Raw genomic sequence first — 19613 nt, 5'->3', positions numbered from 1 at the left:
GGACAGCCTGGATGGTTGCTGGGTGAGGTGTACCGGGCACGGAGCTGGGAGCAGAGGGGAGGGCCGCAGGACCAACCAGACCAGGAGCCGGGCAGAACAAGCCCTAGTGCCCTGAATCAGTGAGCTGTGGCAGTTACCAGACTACTGAACCCACAAATACCAAAGACAACAGAGAAGGTTAGTGGGAAAAGCTGCAGGGGATAGAGTGAAAAGAATTCCCAGTTCGGCCACCACCCCAGGGACAGTGTGGGTGGTGCAGCTACAGAACTACATCTGCAGTTGCTTCCAGCCCCAGGCCCACCTGGTGAGAGGAATTAAGTGGCTGATCAGAGCAGGAGTGCAGAGCCTACTTAAGGTCTGAGTCAGGTCCAGGTTGGTGGTTCTTGGGGGAGGAGGAGTGCTGGTGTGGCAGAGCTGGCTGTATAGAAATAGCTCTGTAAACAACAGCACATCCCCTCAAGCTTGGAACAAAGTACTCTCTACTCTACAAGTAGTCATACCCTGACGAAAAACTCAAGGGTTAAGTAGTTGGCTGGGAACATGGCCAGCTAGTGAAAACATGCTCAGATTCAGTCTCAGACTTTGGAATCATTCTTTGGTGACAAAGAAGACCAAAACATACAGCCAGAAGAAGTCAACAAAGTCAAAGAGCCTACATCAAAAGCCTCCAAGAAAAACATGAACTGGTCTGAGACCATGGAAGAGCTCAAAAAGGATTTGGAAAAGCAAATTAGAGAAGTAGAGGAAAAATTGGGAAGAGAAATGAGAAGGATGCGAGAAAACCATGAAAAACAAGTCAATGACTTGCTAAAGGAGACCCAAAAAAATATGGAAAAAAATACTGAAGAAAACAACACCTTAAAAAATAGACTAACTCAAATGGCAAAAGAGCTCCAGAAAGCCAATGAGGAGAAGAATGCCTTGAAAGGCAGAATTAGCCAAATGGAAAAGGAGGTCCAAAAGACCACTGAAGAAAATACTATCTTAAAAATGAGATTGGAGCAAGTGGAAGCTAGTGACTTTATGAGAAATCAAGATATTATAAAACAGAACCAAAGGAATGAAAAAATGGAAGACAATGTCAAACATCTCATTAGAAAAACCGCTGACCTAGAAAATAGATCCAGGAGAGATAATTTAAAAATTATTGGATTACCTGAAAGCCATGATCAAAAAAAGAGCCTAGATATTGTCTTTCAAGAAATTATCAAGAACTGCCCTGATATTCTAGAGCCAGAGGGTAAAATAGAAATTGAAAAAATCCACTGATCGCCTCCTGAAAAAGATCCCAAAAAGAAAACTCCTAGAAATATTGTCGCCAAATTCCAGAGCTCCCAGATCAAGGAGAAAATATTGCAAGCAGTCAGAAAGAAACAATTTGAGTACTGTGGAAACACAATCAGAATAACACAAGATCTAGCAGCTTCTACATCAAGGGATCAAAGGGCTTGGAATATGATATTCCGGAGGTCAATGGAGCTAGGATTTAAACCAAGAATCACCTACCCAGCAAAACTGAGTATCATGCTCCAAGGCAAAATATGGACTTTCAATAAAATAGAGGACTTTCAAGCTTTCTTAGTGAACAGACCAGAGCTGAATAGAAAATTTGACTTTCAAACACAAGAATCAAGAGAACCATGAGAAGGTAAATAAGAAAGACAAATCACAAGGGACTTACTAAAGTTGAACTGTTTTGTTTACATTCCTACATGGAAAGATGAGGTGTATGATTCATGAGACCTCAGTATTAGAGTAGCTGAAGGTAATATACATATATATATATATATATATATATATATATATGTATATACACACACACATATGTATGTGTATGTATATATATATATATATATAGTATAGACAGCAGACACAGGGTGAGTTGAATATGAAGGGGTGATATCTAAAAAAAATCAAATTAAGGGATGAGAGAGGAATATATTGAGAGAGGGAGAAAGGGAGAGATAGAATGGGGTAAATTATCTCGCGTAAAAGTGGCAAGAAAAAGCAGTTCTGTAAGCAGAGAAGAGGGGACAGGTGAGGGGGAATGAGTGAATCTTGCTCTCATCGCATTTGACCTGAGGAGGGAATAATATACACACTCAATTGGGTATCTTACCCCACAGGAAAGAAGGAGGAAGGAGATAAAAAAGGGGGGATGATAGAAGGGAGGGCAGATAGGGGGAGGAGGTAATCAAAAACAAACACTTTCAAAAAGGGACAGGGTCAAGGGAGAAAATTGGATAAAGGGGGATAGGTTAGGAAGGAGCAAAATATAGTTAGTCTTTCACAACATGAGTATTGTGGAAGGGTTTTACGTAAGGATACACCTGTGGCCTATGATGAATTGCTTGCCTTCTTAGAGAGGGTGGGTGGGGAGGGAAGAGGGAAGAGGGGAGAGAATTTGGAACTCAAAGTTTTAAAAACAGATGTTTTAAAAACAAAAAAAAAGTTTTTGCATGCAATAGGAAATAAGATACACAGGCAATGGGGCATAGAAATTTGTCTTGCCCTACAAGAAAGTAAGGGAAAAGGGGATGGGAGGGGAGTGGTGTGACCGAAGGGAGGGCTGACTGGGGAATGGGGCAACCAGAATATATGCCATCTTGGAGTGGGCGGGAGGGTAGAAATGGGGAGAAAGTTCATAATTCAAACTCTTGTGAAAATCAATGCTGAAAACTATATTAAATAAATTTATAAAAATTTTTTTTGAAAAAAGAAACTATGTATTTTTAAATATTACAAGTTACAGATGAGTTGCTGATCTGATAAAATATATGTATCTTCAGGAACAGGAGCTGTTTCATTTTCATCTTTCTATCCCTCCTACCTTATACAGTATCTGACTCATAGTAGTCGCTTAATAAATAGTCGTTGATTAGTTGATTAATTGGCCAACATTTATAAAGGGAGCTTACATATTGTGAATAACCTACATACCTGAAATTTCAGTAATTTTAAATTTTTAAAAATTTGGCCCAAATGAAAAGAAAATTTTTATAGTGGAAAGGGCCAGGAACTGATGAGAAAGTTTTAACATCTATAGGCTTAGGTAGAAAGGATTTTGGGAAGGAAATGCCTCTAAAGAGAAACCAAGACATCAGGGGCTACATTCTGAATATTATAACAGTGAAAGACCAAGAAATGTAGGTCAAGCATATAAGCTATAAGCTGACTCACAGCCTACGATCTAGCTAGGTAGTGGGGTCCCCAGACCTTGTCTACTTCCCTCAGGGTTCTAAAGTTTAGGAGAGTAGGCTGCTGGTGACAGCTATCATCACTACTACTACTACTACCATCTGGAGGCTTACAGAATTTTTTCCTCCTCTTCAATTGAAAATTATGAAGGATGAGATAGATTTTCTTAGTTTGATCCTTTTATATGCCCATAGATTTTGTTTGTTTGAGCCTTCTTTAATGTTCATAGATACTTGAATATGCTCTGATATTTGGAGGGAGAGGTCATCATGCATTTCTGGAAGCAAGTTTATCAAGTTTCCATGTGGACCTTTATTGGCCAGTTCTCCTCCCACTTCCATGTAGGAAAATTTTAGATAAGTGCCAGATTCATCAATTATTTTTAAAAAATCTTATTTTTATCAATATCTTTTATTTTTACCTCCTCTTCATTTCTGAATGTATCTTTCTTCCTCTTCCCCCATCTTCCTACTCAGCAAGCTATCCCCTGTAACCAAGAATTTTTTTAAGGAAAGATAAAAAAGCAGTTCAGCAAAGCTAATCAACCCACTGTGTTTTAGAGTATCTGACACATAAGCATAGTCTTCTAACTCTGTAAATAGGAGAAGGAGGTGCTTTTAAAAAATTCTTCTCCAGGGATAAGTTTTGTCATTGTAAATACACAATATTCAGTTTAGTTTTTTTTTTTGATTATAATCATTTAAGTGCCTATGATATGTAATGCAGTGTGCCAGGCATTAATCACATGGTCTCTTCTAGCATCATGACTTCTAACTTTAAATCTGTCAGGTTCTTATGGAAGATGTAGGTAATTGGAGAAAATAAAAGATGGAATATCCCCTCCAAAGGAAGAAGTGCCACATATGCTATAGGAATAGAGGAAAATTTTCCAAATTTCTCAAGCTTAAAGAGAAATCTTCTTATCTTAATGATAATAATAATAACATTCATATAGTGCTTACTGTGTGCCAGGCTCTTTACAATTATTTTTTTATTTGCTCCTCACAACAACCCTGGGAGGTACTTTCTGTTATTATATCCCCATTTTGCCAGTGGCATGCAGAGATTAAGTGACTTGCTCAGGATCACAGAACTAATAAGTGTCTGCAGCTGGACTTGAACATTCATTTTCCAGACTCCAGGACTAACATTCTATCTACTGCCCCATCTTTGTGGCTAAATAAGTAACTTTTAAGTTTCTGTGTTCTAAGCTTCAAATTATTTCAACTGCCAAAAGCCTTCCCACAATATTCAAGAGACTAAGAAAGTGGCTATTATGTGATAAACATAATAGCTAACCTTTATGTAGCACTTTAAGGTTTTCAAAAGCACTTTAATTTGTTACCTCATTTGCAAGAAAGTGATAACATAATCAAATAAAGGTATCAATTAGCACTTTATGAAATGGCAATTAGGATAGAAATTAATTTTGTAAAAGAAGGGAAATTGGAACGAGAAAGACATGTAGAGGCAGAGCCTTATGTACAAACTCTGGGCTAATAAATACCCAGGGATAATTATGGAGAAATGTAGGAGAAGAATTGTAGGAGACTGCTCCCTTTTGTGCTTCCTACCAGCATCATTGGATGGCTGGCCATCACCATCAAGTCAGTTTTAACTGGCTAGCTTCATGCTGATTGACAAGTCCAGGAGCCACAGGACACAAGAATATGTGAAAATGATGAATACTGATTCAACACCAGGAGAAAATTCTAGGCAGCAGTCTGAGGATGCAGTGGTTCATTATTGCCATGGAAATGTCAGAATAACGGTGGACCCTAACTCTGTCTCCAGAGAACTACTTGGTATTGCCCTTACCACATCTATAATTCCTTGGGTTAGAGGAGTATGTATTAGAGTGGGAAGATGTTAAAAATTATTAATAAAGGTGGTGAGTGGATGGGAGACCTTTTAGTATGCCAGAAAGAGGGCATGCTTAAAAATATATAAAAATAAAGAACTAATTGTTAAGAATTAGGTAATATAGGGAAAAAGGCAAAGTGTTTTAAAGAACAGACCAAATATTGACAGATGAGAAAGTGACTAATTTAAAATATTAATAGAAAATATAGGAGGCAAAGAGATAATGATAAAATAGGCCAGGACAAAAGAGAAATTGGTAGGGGGGAGGATGGGAGCCCAGTAGTTAGGTCATTAAATTAAGGCCAAAGGGTCACTTTGGCATGTTTTTTGTTGTGGTCATCAAAGGAAAACAACATCCCAGCTGGATTGGCAGTGCAGTGGCTGCCTGAATGGCTGTTGATTTTCTGGTTATTAAATGAAGGAGTCAGTTCCAACAGGCAAACAGAGACATATGGGAGGTATAATATGTAGTTATGGTGCTAAGAAGAAATGCGTCAGGCTGAGACAAAAGAAACCAATCTAGGAAAAAACAAGATGAGGTCTAGAGCTATGGGGTATAAGAAAGAAAACCAAGAGGAAAGTAAAATGGAAAGAATACTGAACCTATAGTCAAGTCCCAGCTCTAATGGGGTGGGGGGAGGAGGTGTCACACTGTATGACTTTGGACAAGTCTCTTCTTTTTGAGTCTTAGTTTTTGAATCTGTAAAATGAGTAGGTTGGACTAGATCATCCCCTCCAGCTCTAAATTCTAAAATTCTGTGACCCTCGGAAGCTGGGTAAATAGAATTGTCAATATTTATTTCAAAGGCTAGGCAAATTGTGCACTGATAGTACTTCTGCATATTCTGAATCCTTTTGATTTTATAAGACAATGTGGTCATCAATATCTATATCTGTGTATATACCTTGTTGCTACATACATGTCACTGCTTTCCCAACATATATATGTATGTATATATACATGCATACGTGTGTGTATATATATATATGTATATATATACATAATGTGTATTTAAGTGCATCTGGATGAATTCAGGACAAAGATACATGTTTATACCAGCTCCCTCTCAGTAGCGAATTCCAGGGTAATCTGCATGAGCCTAGTGTTAATTGCCAAAAGCATGACAAGAATCAAAAGAAATTTATTCAGCCTAAACCAAATATAGGATTGGCGGGGGGGAGGTATTGACAAAGATAGATTTGACCAATAGAGACTTGCAATTCTGAATGGGTGTACCTATGGGACTGAGTCTCACAAGAGCTAAAATAGCACTGAGACTATAGGCTAAACTCAAAAGAGTCGTCAGCATTCCTTTGCTGAGTAGAGGTCGTACACACACATAGCAGTTGCTATTTAAGGGAAAATGCTCCCAAATCTTCAGGAGCTCCCTAATATTTATCAAGTAAAATTAAAACTCCTTTGCCTAGCATTTAAAGTGTTCACCTTGCCTTTCTGGCCCTATCTCATATTATGCCCCTCCACGTACTAGCCACATGGTCGAGCCAAACACATTTTCTCCTTTTTCATCTCGATTAGGTTTCTCAAGCTGTTTTCTATTCCTAGAATGTCTTTCTACCTCTTTTTATCTGTTGATGTCCTATATTTTAAAGCCTAATTCTGTGATACCCTGTTGGTAACAAACGCCTTATACTACACAAAGCACTTTGTTTTTTCTAGTACTTATCCTAGAAATTCAGAAGTATATTTTACTTCTCTAACATACTTGTTAACTATATATATGTATATATTTATATATGCATGTATATGTTATAATACAACATATATGTATACATATATGTAATATTTAAATTGCTTCTTTTCCTACACAAATACATAGCAAAGGAATTTGAATTTTACTTGTTAAGCACTAGGAAGGTCCTGAAGATTCTTGGGCAGAGAAATATTTATACCTAAGAATCTGCTTCTGATTGAATTTTATGTATCTGGGTTTTTATATTCACTAAAACAAATTTTGAAAAAAATAAATTCACTTCCAATGTCTTATTGCTGTGTTTTTAATATCTCTAGGAATATTCTTTTAAATACTACTTCAGGAAACAAAATGAAGTTACCACTTAGTTCTGGAAAGCCCTAAAATATACCTTTCCTATTACTTGCCAAAAAACATGCTTCCTTCAAGGCTACAGAATACCCAAAGGGCGCTGAGCTTTCAGGCAAACTAAACTATCAAGAAGTTGCATGATGATTTACTGGGATTTTGTAAGGGGTAATTCAGCTCAGGGACAAGTTGGACTGGATTGCCTCTGAGCTGCCTTACAACACCATATATGTGTGTGTGTGTGTGTGTGTGTGTGTGTGTGTGTGTGTGTGTGTGTGTACGTGTGTACGTGTATACATACATACATACGCAATCCTAGTTAATTTCTTACATTCCCTTAGTTTATTCTCTCATGATATTTGCAACATTCCTTCCACTCCAGTTACCCAAAAAGCTATAGAAGAAGACTTTGATCCTAAGTTGGAAAGGACTTTAGTGAAGCATTTTCTGGTTGTAACACTTCTGGAACAAGTTTCCCCATTGCAGAATGTTGGGGTAGCAGAAAAAGTGCTAGTTTGGGTTTCAGGGTATCCAGGCTCAGCTACTGGCCCTTTGTTACTTTGGGCTAGTCACTTAACCTCTTTGTCTTTCAGTTTCCTCATCTATGAAAATGAGAGAATTAGGTTAGTTGATTTCTAAGGTCTGTTCCAGCTCTAAATCTTAAGATGCTATGAAAAGAACAGGGGGAAGTAAAGAGGGGGACAAATGTACAGTGACTGCTTAATTTTTACTGCCCTTGACCATCTGAATCTGTTTAAAAAGACATTTTAGGCTTCCTCCAGTCCTCTTAATATTGATGATTTTTCTTTCTCATAGGGACAAATTCTTCCATTTCACACTAGTTTCTGAGTTTTCTGGCTACTGCGTCCTTATAGCACTCCTCCCATTCAGCCATTAAAATATTTTTTCTTTTAAAAAATTTTTATTTATTTTTAGTTTTTAACATTCGCTTCCATTAGATTTTGAGTTCTAAATTTTCTGCTTCTCCCTCCCCTCCCCCCAACAGAGCACACAGTCTGATATAGGCTATACATATGCATTCATATTTAACATATTTTCACATTAGTCATGTTGTAAAGAAGCATTAGAATCAATGGGAGAAACCACAAGAAAGAAGAAACAAACAAAAAAAAAGAGGAAATAGTATGCTTCGATCTGCATTCAGACTCCATAGTTCTTTTTCTGAATGTGGATAGCATTTTCCATCATGAGTCTTTTGGAGTTGTCTTAGATCCTTGCATTGCTGAGAAGAGCTAAGTCTATCAATGTTAGTCATTGCACTGTGTTGCTGTTACTGTGTTTCTCTTGGTTCTGCTCACTTCACTCATCATCAATTCATGTAAGTCTTTCCAGGTTTTTCTGAAGTCTTGCCTGCTCAACATTTCCTATCGAACAATAGCATTCTATTACATTCCTATACCACAGCTTGTTTGGCCATTCCCCACTTCATAGGGATCCCCTCAATTTCCAATTCTTGGCCACCACAAAAAGAGCTGCTATAAATATTTTTGTACATGTTGGTCCTTTTCACATTTTTATGATCTCTTTGGGATACAGACCTAGAAGTAGTATGCACAGTTTTATAGCCCTTTGGGCATAGTTCAAATTGCTCTCCAGAATGGTTGGATCAGTTCACAATTCCACCAACAGAGTTCCAGTTTTCCCACATCTTCTCCAACATTTATCATTTTCCTGTTTTGTCATATTAACCAATCTGATAGGTGTGATATGATACCTCAAATTTGTTTTAATTTGCATTTCTCTAATCAATAATGATTTAGAGCATTTTTTTCACATGACTATAGATAGCTTTGATTTCTTTGTTTGAAAACTGCTGTTCATATTCTTTAGCCATTGATTAATTGGGGAATGACTTATATTCTTACAAATTTGACTCAGTTCTCTATATATTTTAGAAATGAGGCCTTTATCAGAGATACTCGTAAAAATTGTTTCTCAGCTTTCTGCTTCCCTTCTAATCTTGGTTTGCATTGGCTTTCTTCGTGCCAAACCTTTTCAATTTAATGTAATCAAAATTATCCATTTTGCATTTCTGTCTCTTGTTTGGTCATGAATTCTTCCATTTTCCATCTGTCTGGTAAACCTATTACTTCCTTTCTTAATTTGCTTATAGGATCAGCCTTTATATCTAAATCGTGTACCCTTTTTGATTTTATCTTGCTCTGTGCCTAGTTTCTGCCATACTCTTTTCCAGTTTTCCCAGTAGTTTTTGTTAAATAGTGACCTCTTATCCCAGAAGCTGGAGTCTTTGGGTTTATCAAACAGTGGATTACTGTAGTCATTGACTACTACGTCTTGTGTACCTAACCTATTCCTAATCTGATCCAACACTCTATTTCTTAGCCAGTACTAAGTAGTTTTGATAATTGCTGCTTTATAACACAATTTAGAATCTGATATGACTAGGCGACCTTCCCTTGCATTTCTTTTCATTAATTCTCTTGATATTCTGGACCTTTTGTTCTTCCAGATGAATTTTGTTATTATTTTTTTCTAGCTCTATAAAATATTTTTGGTAGTTTGGTATGGCACTGAATTAGTAAATTAATTTAGGCAGAATTGTCATTTTTATTATATTACCTCAGTCTACCCAGAGCAACTGATATTTTCCCAATTATTTAGATTGAACTTTATTTGTGTGAAAAGTGTTTTGTAATTGTGTTCATATAGTTCCTGGGTTCATCTTGGCAGGTAGACTCCCAAAGATTTTATATTGTCTGAAGTAACTTTAAATGGAATTTCTTTTTCTATCTCTTGCTGTTGGGCTTTGTTAGTAATATGTAGAAATGCTAATGATTTATGTGGGTTTATTTTATATTCTGCAACTTTGCTAAAGTTGTTCATTATTTGAAGTAGTTTTTTAGTTGATTCTCTAGGATTCTCTAAGTATACCATCATATCATCTGCAAAGAGTGATAGCTTTGTTTCTTCTTTGCCTATTCTAATTCCTTCAATTTCTGTTTCTTCTCTTATTGCTAAAGCTAACATTCCTAGTACAATATTGAATAACAGTGGTGATAATGGACATCCTTGTTTCACCTCTGATCTTATTGGAAATGTTTCTAGCTTATCCTCATTACATATAATTCTTGCTGATGGTTTTAGATAGACACTACTTATGTTAAGGAAGACTCAGTTTATTTCTGTGCAGTGTTTTTAATAGGAATATATATATATATTGTATTTTGTCAAAAGCTTTTTCTGCATCTATTAAGATAATCATATGATTTCTGTTAGTTTTGTTGTTGATATGGTCAATTATGCTGACGATTTTCTTAATATTGAACCAGTTCTGCATTCCTAGTATAAATCCTACCTGGTCATAGTGTATTATCCTTATGATAAATTGCTGTAATCTCCTTGCTAATATTTCATTTAAAATTTTGCATCTGTATTAATTAGGGAAATTGATCTATAATTTTCTTTCTCTGTTTTGACTCTTCTTGGTTTAGGTATCAACACCATATTTGTATCATAAAAAGAATTTGGTAGGACTCCTTCTTTGCCTCTTTCCCATATAGTTTATATAGTATTGGAATTAATTGTTCTTTAAATGTTAATAGAATTCACTTGTAAATCCATCTGGCCCTGGAGATTTTTTCTTAGGGAGTTCATTGATGGCTTATCCAGTTTCTTTTTCTGAAATAGAGTTGTTTAAGAATTTTACTTCCTCTTCTGGTAATCTGGGCAATTTATATTTTTGTAAATATTCACCCATTTCACTAAGATTGTCAAATTTATTGGCACACAGTTGGCCAAAATAGCTCCTAATTATTGTTTTAATTTCTTCTTCATTGGTGGTGAATTCACCCTTTTCATTTTTGATACTAGTAATTTGGTTTTCTTCTTTCTTTTCTTTTTTTAACCAAATTTACCAAATGTTTATCTATTTTATTGGTTTTACATAAAATCAGCTCTTAGTTTTATTTATTAATTCAATAGTTTTCTTAATTTCATTAATCTCTCCTTTGGTTTTCAGAATTTCTAATTTGGTATTTAATTGGGGATTTTTAATTTGTCCTTTTTCTAACTTTTTTAGTTGTATGCCCAATTCATTGATCTCCTCTTTCTCTATTTTATTCATGTGTGCATTGAAGCATTGAGAGATCCTAAGAACTGCTTTGGCTATATCTCATAAGTTTTGGTATGTTGTGTCATTATTGTTCTTGATTGTTTTTATGATTTGTTGTTTGACCCACCCATTCTTTAGATTTAGATTATTTAGTTTCCAGTTAATTTTTAGTCTGTCTTTCCATGGCTTATTATATGTAATTTTTATTACATCATGGCCTGAAAAGGATGCATTTAATATTTCTACCTTTCTACATTGGATTGTGAGGTTTTATGCCCCTACTACATGGTCAGTTTTTGTGTAGGTACTATGTACCACTGAGAAAAAAGTATATTTCTTTGTATCCCCATTCAATTTTCTCCAGAAATCTACAATATCCAACTTTTTTTAAGATTCTATTCACCTCCTTAATTTCTTTCTTGTTTATTTTATGGTTAGATTGATCTAGTCCTGAGAGGGGGAGGTTGAGGTCCCCAGCTAGTATAGTTTTGCTCTCTCTGTCTTCCTGTAACTCACTTAACTTTTGGGGGGTGCTATACCACTTGGTACGTATTTGTCTAGTATTGATCTTACTTTATTGTCTATGGTACCTTTTAGTAGGATGTAGTTTCCTCCCTAATCCCTTATAATTGATCAGTTTTTGCTTTTGATATGTCTGAGATCAGGATTGCTACCCCTGCTTTTTTTTTTACTTCAGCTGAAGCATAATATATTCTTTTTCTTAAATCATTATTTATTTCTTTAATATTTTTAGTTTTCAGCATTAATTTTCACAAGAGTTTGAATTACAAATTTTCTCCCCATTTCTACCCTCCCACCCACTCCAAGATGGCATATATTCTGATTACCCCGTTCCCCAGTCGACCCTCCCTTCTGTCACCCCACTTCCCCCCATTCCCTTTTCCCTTACTTTCTTGTAGGGCAAGATAGATTTTTATGCCCCATTGCCTATATATCTTACTTCCTAGTTGCATGCAAAAACCATTTTTGAACATCTACTTTTAAAACTTTGAGTTCTAAATTCTCTCCCCTTTTCCCTCCCCACCCACCCTCCCTAAGAAGGCAAGCAATTCAACATAGGTCATATGTATATCATTATGTAAAACCCTTCCACAATACTCATGTTGTGAAAGACTAACTATATTTTGCTCCTTCCTAACCTATCCCCCTTTATCCAATTTTCTCCCTTGACCCGGTCCCTTTTCAAAAGTGTTTGTTTGTGATTACCTCCTCCCCCTATCTGCCCTCCCTTCTATCATCCCCCCTTTTTTATCTCCTTCCTCCTTCTTTCCTGTGGGGTAAGATACCCAATTGAGTGTGTATATTATTCCCTCCTCAGGTCAAATGTGAGGAGAGCAAGATTCACTCATTCCCCGTCACCTGTCCCCTCCTCCCTTCCTACAGAACTGCTTTTTCTTGCCACTTTTATGTGAGATAATTTACTCTGTTCTATCTCTCCCTTTCTCCCTCTCTCATCCCCTAATTTGATTTTATTTTTTTTAGATATCATCCCTTCATATTCAACTCACCGTGTGCCCTCTGTCTATATATATATGTGTGTGTGTGTGTGTGTCTGTGTGTGTGTGTGTATGTATATATATATGTATGTATGTATGTATGTATGTATATTCCCTTCAGCTACCCCAGTACTGAGGTCTCATGAATTATACATATCATCTTTTCATGTAGGAATGTAAAAAAAACAGTTCAACTTTAGTAAGTCCCATATGATTTCTCTTCCTTGTTTGCCTTTTCATGCTTCTCTTGATTCTTGTGTTTGAAAGTCAAATTTTCTATTCTGGTCTTTTCACTGAGAAAGCTTGAAAGTCCTCTATTTTATAGAAAATCCATATTTGGCCTTGGAGCATGATACCCAATTTTGCTGGGTAGGTGATTCTTGGTTTTAATCCTAGCTCCTTTGACCTCAGGAATATCATATTCCAAGCCTTTTGATCCCTTAATGTAGAAGCTGCTAGATCTTGTGTTATCCTGATTGTTTTTCCACAATACTCAAATTGTATCTTTCTGGCTGCTTGCAGTATTTTCTTCTTGATCTGGGAACTCTGGAATTTGGCAACAATATTCCTAGGAGTTTTCTTTTTGGGATCTTTTTCAGGAGGCAATCTGTGGATTCTTTCAATTTCTATTTTACCCTCTGGCTCTACAATATCAGGGCAGTTCTCCTTGATAATTTCTTGAAAGATGATATCTAGGCTCTTTTTTTGATCGTAGCTTTCAGGTAGTCCAATAATTTTTAAATTATCTCTCCTGGATCTATTTTCCAGGTCAGTGGTTTTCCCACTTTTTTCATTCCTTTGGTTCTGTTTTATAGTATCTTGATTTCTCATGAAGTCACTAGCTTCCACTTGCTCCAATATCATTTTTAAGGTAGTATTTTCTTCAGTGGTCTTTTGGACTTCCTTTTCCATTTGGCTAATTCTGCCTTTCAAGGCATTCTTCTCCTCATTGGCTTTTTGGAGCTCTTTTGCCATTTGAGTTAGTCTATTTTTTAAGGTGTTATTTTCTTCAGATTTTTTGGGGTCTCCTTTAGCAAGTCATTGACTTGTTTTTCGTGGTTTTCCCGCATCACTCTCATTTCTCTTCCCAATTTTTCCTCTACTTCTCTAACTTGCTTTTCCAAATCCTTTTTAAGCTCTTCCATGGTCTCAGACCAGTTCATGTTTTTCTTGGAGGCTTTTGATGTAGGCTCTTTGACTTTGTTTACTTCTTCTGGCTATATGTTTTGGTCTTCTTTGTCACCAAAGAAAGATTCCAAAGTCTGAGTCTGAATCTGAGAGCATTTTCGCTGCCTGGCCATGTTCTCAGCCAACTACTTGACCCTTGAGTTTTTTGTTGGGGTATGACTGCTGGTAGAGTAGAGAGTACTCTGTTCCAAGCTTGAGGGGTTGTGCTGTTGTTTACAGAGCTATTTCTACACAGCAAGCTCTGCCACACCAGTACTCCTCCTCCCCCAAGAACCGCCAACCCAGACCGCATCTCAGATATTAAGGAGGCTCTGCACTTCTGCTCTGATCAGCAACTTAATTCCTCCCACCAGGTAGGCCTGGGGCTGGAAGCAAATGCAGCTGTAGTTCTGTCATCAGAGCTCTACTGCCTCCGCTGCCGCTGAGGCGGTGGCCAAACTGCAAACTCCTTTCACTCTGTCCCCTGCAGCTTTTCCCACTAACCTTCTCTGTTGTCTTTGGTGTTTGTGGGTTGAGAAGTCTGATAACTGCCACAGCTCACTGATTCAGGGTGCTAGGGCCTGTTCCGCTTGGCTCCCAGTTTGGTTGGTCCAGGTGCAGCCCACGCTGGGCTCTGCTCTGCTCCACTCCCAGCTCCGTGCACAATAGACCTTACCCAGTGACCATCCAGGCTGTCCTGGACTGGAGCCTTGCTTCCCTCTGCTATTCTGTGGGTTCTGCAGCTCTAGAATTTTTTCAGAACCATTTTTTATGAGTTTTAGGAGGGACCTGGCGGGGAGCTCACGCAAGTCCCTGCTTTCCAGCTGCCATCTTGGCTCTGCCCCATGAAGCATAATATATTATTCTCCAGCCTTTTACCTTTACCACTGTGTGTATCTCTCTGTTTCAAAAGCTTTTCTTGTAAACAACATGATGTAGGATTATGATTTTTAATCCACTCTACTATCTGCTTCTATTCACAGTTATGATTACTAAGTGTGTCTTTCTTTCCATCCTATTTTTCCCTTGTTTGTGTTTTTCTCTCTCCTTTCTCCCTTTTCCTCCTCACCTCTGTTTTGCTTCTGACCACCATCTCCCTCAATCTGCCCTCCCTTCTATCAGCCTCCTCTCCGTTTTGTTTCCCCTTTCCCCTACTACTTCTTCCCTCCTTTCTTCCCTCCCTTCTATCAACCCCCTCCTTTTTCTTCTGCTTTTCCCCTCCTACTTCCTATAGGGTAAGATAGATTTCTATACCCAATTGAGTATATATGATATTCCCTCTTTGAGCCAAATCCTATAAGAGTAAGGTTCAAACAATGTTTGCTTTTCTCCCTTCTTTCTCTCTATTATAGTAGGTCTTTGTGCCATTTCATGTGATGTGATTTACCCTTTTCTGCCTCCTCCTTTCCTCTTCTCCAAGTACAATCTTTTTTTTCACCTCTCAATTTTTTTATCATCACATCAAAGTCAACTTATATCCACACCCTGTCACTTTCTAAATGTCATAATATAGTTCTCAAGAGTTACAAGTATCATCTTCCCATGTAGGGATGTAAACAGTTTAACCTTATTGAGTAACATGAGTTTTTTAAAAAAATTTCCTGTTTACCTTTTTATGCTTCTAAAGTCTTGTATTTGAAGATTTAATTTTCTGTTCAGCTCTGGAGTTTTCATCAGGAAAATTTGGAAGTCCCCTATTTCTTTGAATGTACATCTCTTCCCCTGAAAGATTATGCTCAGTTTTCCTGGGTAGTTGATCCTTGGTTGTAATCCAAACTCCTTTGTCTTATGGAATATCATATTCCAAGCCCTTCAATCTTTTAATGTAGAAGCTGCAAGATCCTGTGTAATCCTGATTGTCATTCCACAGTATTTAAATTGTTTCTTTCTGGATGCTTGCAGTATTTTCTCTTTGATCAGATAATTCTGTAATTTGGCTACAATATTTCTTGGCATTTTAATTTTGGGATCTCTTTCAGGAGGTGATCAGTGAATTCTTTCAGTGACTATTTTACCCTCTGGTTCTAGGACCTCGGGGTAGTTTTCCTTGATAATTTCTTGATAAATGCTGTCCAGGCTCTTTTGTTTTGATGATGGATTTCAGGTAGACCAATAATTCTTAAATTATCTCTCCTGGATCTATTTTCAAAGTCAGTTGTTTTTCCAGTGAGGTATTTTACATCTTCTATTTTTTCATTCTTTTGATTTTATTGGATTGATTCTTGATGTCTTATAGAGTCATTATCTTCCACTTGTTCAATTCTAATTTTTAATGAATTGGTTTCTTCAGTTAGCTTTTGTGCCTCCTTTTCCATTTGGCCAATTCTACTCTTTAAGTAATTCTGTTCACTGAGTTTTTGTGCCTCCTTTTCCATTTGGCCAGTTTTACTTTTTAAGGAGTTGTTTTCTTCAGTGGCCTTTTTTTTCCATTTGGCCAATTGTGTTTTTAAAAAGTTATTTATTTATTTTTAGTTTACAACATTCAGTTCCACAAGCTTTTGAGTTTTAAATTTTCTCCCCCTCCTTCCTGTCTCCCCTCCCCAACATGGTGTGCAATCTGATATAGTCTATACACTATACATTCATATTAAACATATTTTCACATTAGTCATGTTGTAAAGAATTATAACCAATGGAATGAATCATGAGAAAGAAAAAGCAAGACCAAAAATGAAGGAAAAAAAGAAAAAGGGAGAGCAAATAGCTTGCCTCAATCTGCTTTCAGACTCAGTAATTCTCTGGATATGGATAGCATTTTCCATCATGAGCCTTTTGGAGTTGTCTTAGAACCTTGCATTGCTGAGAAGAACCAAGTCTATTGAAGTTAGTCATTGCACAATGTGTCTGAAACTGTGTACACTGTTCTCCTAGTTCTGCTCCCCCCAGTCAGCATCAGTTCATATATGTCTTTCAAGGTTTTTCTGAAGTCCACCTGCTCATCATTTCTTATAGCACAATAGTATTCCATTATATTCATATACATTCTTTAGCCATTCCCCACTTCATGGACATCCCCTCAATTTCCAATTCTTGGCCACCACAAAAAGAGCTGCTATAAATATTTTTGTACATTAGTCTTTTCCCCATTTTTGTTTTTTTTGGGGGGGGAAGGCAGGGCAATTGGGGTTAAGTGACTTGCCCAAGGTCACACAGCTAGTACATGTGTCAAGTGTCTGAGGCCAGATTTGACCTTTTCTCATCTTTATGATCCCATGGACAATTGTATTTTTCTAAGGAATTGTTTCCTTAGAAACAGTTTTTGTCCTTCCTTTTCCAAGCTGTTGACTCTTTCTTGCATATCTGTAACAGCAGTGCTACTTGTAGCTGCTGTAGAGGTATAAGACCAATAACACCAGCACACAGGAGGGCTGCTAGTACAGATTCTTTGATCTTCTTTTCTAAAGGAAAGCAACTTTAAAGGGGTCAACAATCTTACTTTAATTGAACACACACACACACACACACACACACACACACACACACACACACACACATATATATATATACACATACACACACACATATATATACATATATACATATATATATGTACACACACACACACACACACACACACACACACACACACATATATATATATATATATATATATATATATATATATATATATATATATATATATATATATACACATGCCATTCACTTAGCTCAGGGGAAAAGTCAGCACCCTGAACTTCAGAGAAAAATATAAACAGAAATTACAAGTAGAAAGTACAAGCAGAGAAATAAAGACCAACAGATAGGGCTTCTAACTGTCTGAGAAATTAGCAAAGATCAACAGACATATCCAACTGTCTGACCAACATTATACATACATAGTTACCAGAGAGAGAAGCACCAACATCTGGGTTTTCAAAGCCAGGCGACTCCTTAATGGCTACCCAGAGTCTCGTCTGGCCAAATCACAAGAACACTCTTCCAGTGAGTGAACCCCAAAGCAAAATGCTAATGTTAGAGTATATATATACTTCTTCAGGGACAGAGGGCATCACAACCCTCGTGACCCAGTGCCTAATCCGAAATTAGCAAAAGATATGGGCCTTCCTACAATCAAGTTTCCCTTACTGGGCTCCATGTGAGGCCTATTAATGGGCCGGGAAGATCTTCAATCACATTAGCATTACAATACCTCTCATTTCTTTTTCCAATTTTTCTTGTACCTCTATTCTTTAACTTTTAAAATCCTTGAGCTCTTCCAAGAAAACTTTTTGGGCTTGACACCAGTTCATATTCCCCTTTAAGATTTCGGATATAGGTATATTGACAATGTTGCCCTCTTCTGAATTTGTGCCTTGATCTTCCTTGTCCCCCTAATAAAAATCTGTGGTCAATGTCCGTTTCTGCTTTTTGGTCATGATGTTTGCCTAATTCCTGGCTTTTCTTCTGCTGGGGGCCAAGGGCCTGGTCACTGGCTTTGTGTGCCGGAGCCTCAGGTGCTGACAACTGTAGGCCGTAGGGGTCTGGCAGTGCTCAGCTGGGGTCCTAGTGGTGGTATCTGGCATGTGCTGAGGCCATGTGGGGCTTTTCTGCATTTCGCCATGGCTACACTGAAGCTTGGAGCAGGGTCTGGCTACTGGAGGACACCTATTCAGTTGGGGTTGTGCTGAAGCATGGAGAGGTTTGGCCACTGGAGCAATTTTTCTAATGTTCAGGTCCAACTACATTACCCACCTGTACTCAGTAAACTCCAGCAGCTCCAGGATCAAATACAAAATCTTCTATTGGCATTCAAAGCCCTTTATAACCTAGCCCCCTCCTATATTTTCCAGGCTTCTTAACCCTTTACTCTCTGACACATACTCTTTGATCCAGTGACACTGACCTCCTGGCCATACCATCAACAAGAGACTCCAGCTTTCAGCTTTGGGCATGTTCTTTGGCTTCCAGCATTTCTGGAATGATCTCCCTCTGCTCAGCCTACTGACTTCCCTAGCTTCCTTTTAAGTCCCAACTAACATCCCTTCTTTTACTGGAAGCCCTTCCTAAGCCTTCTTAACTCTAGCTTCTTCCCCTCTGTTGATTCTTTCCTATTTGTTCTGTATATAGTTTATACATTTTTGTTTGCTTGTTGTCTCCCCCATTAGATTGTATGGGCAAGAACTGTCTCTTGTTTCTTTTTTGTATTCCCAGTGCTCGGCACAATGCTTGACATATAGGCGATGCTTAATACATGTTTGTTGAGTGAGTGAGTGAGTGCCTGCTATGCTCAAAGCCCTGTGCAAACTGCTGAGGGAGATGGGAGAAAGTTTAAATCCTTGATCTCAAGGCATCTATAATCCAATTAGGTAAATAAGTAATTAGAGACTATATCTGTAGCAGCAAGCACCCTAGCATACCTAAGATGGCCTATTGTACAGGTTCTTTGATCTGCTTTTCTAGGAAAGACTGTTCAAAAAGGGGTTAACAATCCTTCTTTTAATTACATTCACTAGTTCAGGGGAAGGGTCAGCACCCTGAATGTCAGAGAAAACACAAACAGAGAAAATACAAGAAGAGAAATTAGCATAAAGATTAACAGACAGGGCTCTTACTGGCCTGAATCAAAGCAATATTGCTATATAGTTTACATACACCACTGGATTGAGAGAGCCTTTACTTCTGAGCAGTTGTGGGGTCTGAACATACTACTCAGAATCTCGACTAGGAAATCAAAAGATCCTTCTCATAAGTGAACCCCCAAAGCAAAATACCAAG

The 19613-nt window shown here is 37.5% G+C and overlaps 1 protein-coding gene across 1 annotated transcript in view; it reads left to right on the top strand.

Annotated features, from left to right (window-relative positions):
* Positions 1-19613, top strand: part of CC2D2B (coiled-coil and C2 domain containing 2B) — a 135979-nt gene that overhangs the window by 37699 nt on the left and 78667 nt on the right. The window lies entirely within an intron of this gene.

The sequence above is a fragment of the Trichosurus vulpecula genome, chromosome 8, assembly GCF_011100635.1.
Source record: "Trichosurus vulpecula isolate mTriVul1 chromosome 8, mTriVul1.pri, whole genome shotgun sequence".
NCBI lineage: Eukaryota > Metazoa > Chordata > Mammalia > Diprotodontia > Phalangeridae > Trichosurus > Trichosurus vulpecula.
The sequence above is the reverse complement of the archived record's forward strand: the minus strand, read 5'-3'. Positions and strand labels throughout refer to the sequence as shown.